Genomic DNA, 4,318 nt, shown 5'->3' on the forward strand with positions numbered 1-4,318 from the left:
TTTATCTTCTTAGCCATCTTTTAAAGCTCAACTCAAATGTAACTACTTCTTCCTAAAAAAGATCATCTGGGAAGGTACCATAAAGATCATCTAGTCAGTCTAGTTTAATTTTAAAGATGAACCTGAAGTCAAGATGGTAAGTGATTTGACCAAGCTCACACCTGGTGAGCAGAGGCAGAGTTCAAACTCAGATTCTCTATCCCAAATTCACTGGTCTTAATTTTACACCACACAGGAAGAGTATGAACTGGTGTTAACTGGGACCCTGCTGCTGGAAAGACAGCACATGTGGATTAGAAATTCGGGCTCGAGTCCAGCCTGGGGTCTCTTTCCTCCCTACTGCTGGGTCAAAAATGTTAGAAATGAGGTCCATTGAGCCTAGTTTTCCCTGTACACATAAATTCCAGGCTACAAAGGAAGAGCACTTAGTCTTAACTCCCAGCAGTGTATATTCCGGGATCTCTTAAGCTGTCCCATCCAGTAGACTATAATCTAGCATTCTATATTCCCATCCAGCTCTGCCATTCTGTTCTGATACTAGTGTAGGGGACAAGACTTTTTATTATTGATACTTAGCCACCACCTTGCCTAGCAGCTTCAGTGCATTGCTCTGTTTCTATCTTGATCTCGGAGAAAGTTCCATGTGTGAGGCAGAAATTATACTGGAGCAGCATACTTGTTCCTTTGCACAATGCAACCTCATCTTTGATGAGGACAAGTAGCTTAAAAAAAAAGGCCTTAGCTGTTTCCTATGGATTGCACCTGCCTTGATATCTCTGGTAATGTTCTTCATAACTTGTCAAAGCACTTTTCACATTTTTTTTATCTCATTTAAGCCTAAATTGGTAGAACCAGTATTAGTTCAGACATTCACAATATCTATTGTGTATAGGGCCCTTTTCTGAATGACAGGTTCTGTTTCTGTAATGTCTGAATGTATATCCAAAGTGGTTTTTAACTTTGTAAGGTAGTACAAATACAATTGTCTTCATTTTCAGAACAAACATTCAGCATTGCTTTAACATTTTTAAATGATTATATGAGGGATACTATGCCAGCCATGGTATGTGAGAGATAATAATTTTAAATGAAAATGGACTCTTTCCTCTTGGAGCTTATGACTTTGTAAAAGGATGACATCAGAACATCATAAATGTGTTCAAAGTTATATAACTGACCAATCTCTTCTAGAGTTTGTAAAAGAAGAAAAGAAAACCAAGCACTATGTTTGATAAATTCTAGAATTGAGGAAAGCAGCTTTCAAAGGGTTAAGAAGAGGGTTGACAGAAGGAATTTCATGGACCAAAAACTACCAAAGTCAGTAAGGAATGATAGGAAACTTTTAAGAAAATTTTGAAGACAAAAGGAAACAATACCTATGTGAAGGAAAAATAACAATGGACTCAAAAGATCAGATGTGGTTACACAACCTAAACAGGTATGTTTGGGAGATAGATGCATGCTAGATAAACAGGGTGAAATCCAAAAGCCGAGTTTGATCCTGTAAGAATTGTGTTAGAACTGCTAAGGAGTACAAGGACCTAAGACTAACCAGGAAAGCTATTCTGATATTGTTCTGTTTGACCCATTAGGGGAAGAAGAATTCAAAAAGAGATAGACCATGGAGGGGACCATCATAATTGACAACAAAGCTCATTCTTCCTATGATTTTGTTTTTTATGCCAAGAAAATGCCTTTCCTTTAGTCCAAAGAGGGACAAAAATAGAGGGCATGCCCAAGGCTAGTGAGATCATAGAAATAGTAAGAAAGTATGCATCTGCCCTTCTTTCAGTCCAATTCAACAAGATGAAAGAAACCATATAATGGATAGCCTTGGAATTAGGAAAATCTGAAGTCCTGACTGACACATTAGCTGTGATTATATTAATTCATTTCTCTAAGGACCTTCAGGCAACTTTCTAAGACTCTAAGTTACAGTTGAGGCACCTCTGAATCATTAAGGAAATTCCCACATCAAGTTCTTTATGACAATGAAATCCCAAGTCTACCCACTCCCTTTAAGTGTATTGGGTATTGCAAATACAAAGATAATTTTTCTGTATTCAAGTGACATGGTATGCATTACATAATCTACTTGGAAAATGAAAGACTGGATATAATCATTGATCCATGATCAATAATAATTGAAAGGTTTTCAACTACAGATAAGATTGGAGAAAAGTTGGTATGTAATTTTCTTTTAAAGAGAGAAAAAAAAGAATAGAGACTGAGCTATAGACAATGAATTTGATTTCAATTCCTAGCAAAATTCTATAATGGATTCTTCATGACATATTACTGAAAAACTGGAGTGAGTGTAAGAATCAGCCTAGCTTTTACAGGTGACAATAAGAGTATCCTACTAAATAAGTCAGGGGATTCAACCAATCATAAGGTGATACTCCTAGCATACTCTGTCCTGGGCAGTTGGCATCTGGAGTGTCATGTTAGTTTTAGGTTCCAGAGCTTCTAAACTCAAAGAGGATTCAAGAACAACAATAAAAAATGATGATATCTTTGACTCCATACCAATTGAGGATCATTTTTTTATATTTAGCCTAGAGATATTTTGCCTGGAGAAAAGTAACTTAAGTGGGGGGGGGTAGGAGAGCTGACTCCAAATATTTGAAGGACTATCATATGGAATGGGGATGATATCAATTTTATTTGATTCCAGAAAAGAGAACTAGGAGCCATGAACAAAAATTTCAAAAAAGGCACATTTGGGTTTGATATTGAAGAAAATCTGATAATTTAGCTAGATGTATGATATAATAAGAGGAATAGTAAACAATAAGTCTAATTGAGAAATAATCCAGTTAAAAAGAGCTTTAAATGCTGAGATGTAATATGTATCCACTCAAGTGATATAATGAACTGCTAAGTTACACAATAAGAGAGTACTGGATCTTGAGCAAGAAGACCTGAAATCAAATCCAGCTTTAGACAACTAGTAACTTTGTGACTGGACAAATCACTGTGTCTGCCTCAGTTCCTTCATCTGTAAAACCAATACATTAATAACACCTTCCTCTCAAAGTTGTCATGAGGAGAAAATGAGAAAATATTCATGAGTTTAATAAACTTTAAAGTGTCACATAAATATTAGATATTGTTAAAGAATAAGGTAATGAATTTTGAATTTTGAAAAAGACCTAGGTTCAAATACTGTTTCCAACAGTACAACCATGTCCAGTCAATTAATATCTCTACATCTTGGTTTCTTCTGAAAATTGGGGATGATGCTTATATAGGGCCTACCTCAAGGGCTGCTATGAAGATCAAATGAGATAATGCTTTTTAAGCATTTTAAGAATTTTAAATTAAATGTCAGTAATTATTATTGAACAAGGGTCAGGAATGTATTTTAGGAATAGTAATTTGCCAGCTGTATGGACTATAAATTGGAGAAGAGAAAAACACAATTAGGAATATATTGTAGTAGTCCAGATGAGAAGCAATATGGGCCTGAACTAGGGTAATGACTGACTGAGTAAAGGGAAAGAAACATGTGTAAGAGATATTATGCAGATAGAATTGCCAAGATTTAGCAACTGTTTGGATTTGGGGAGATATATATATATATATATATATATATATATATATATATATATATATATATATATACACATATATGAAGAGAGAGAGAGTCACTCAGAACTTAGGTGGCAAGAAAAGACTGTGGCATCCTCAATAGAAATAAGGAAGATTGAAAGAAGGGTAGATTTCACAGGGCAAGATAAGGTATATTTTGAAAATGTTAGGCTTAAGTAGCCTATGGGACAGTCATGAAGAGAGGTCAGCCAAGATATGTAGTAGTTGTGAAGAGAGAGAGAGAGAGAGAGAGAGAATAGCATTTGATATATAGTTTTGTATTGAGATGATAATTAAACCTGTGGAAGCTAATGAGCTTAACTAGTGAGAGGGTATAGAAAAAGAAGAAAAGAAATTTAGAAACTTGAGGAATACCTACAGTTAGGGTACAGGATGTGGATGATGAAACAGAAGAGATTAAGAAGGAGCAGCAGATAGGAAAGGAACAAAGAGACTTGCTGTATCATAGAAGCTGAAGGTGCTCATTGCATCTTGGAGGTAGAAGAAACTGACAATGACAACTACTAGTATGGCAAAAAGGATGGGGACTGATTTTAAAAAAATGTAGTGGCAGCTAGGTGGCGTAGTGGATAAAGCACCGGCCCTGGAGTCAGGAGTACCTGGGTTCAAATCTGGTCTCAGACACTTAATAATTACCTAGCTGTGTGGCCTTGGCCAAGTCACTTAACCCTGTTTGCCTTGCAAAAACCTAAAAAAAAATGTA

This window comes from Macrotis lagotis, chromosome 1 (genome assembly GCF_037893015.1).
Source record: "Macrotis lagotis isolate mMagLag1 chromosome 1, bilby.v1.9.chrom.fasta, whole genome shotgun sequence".
Lineage (NCBI taxonomy): Eukaryota > Metazoa > Chordata > Mammalia > Peramelemorphia > Peramelidae > Macrotis > Macrotis lagotis.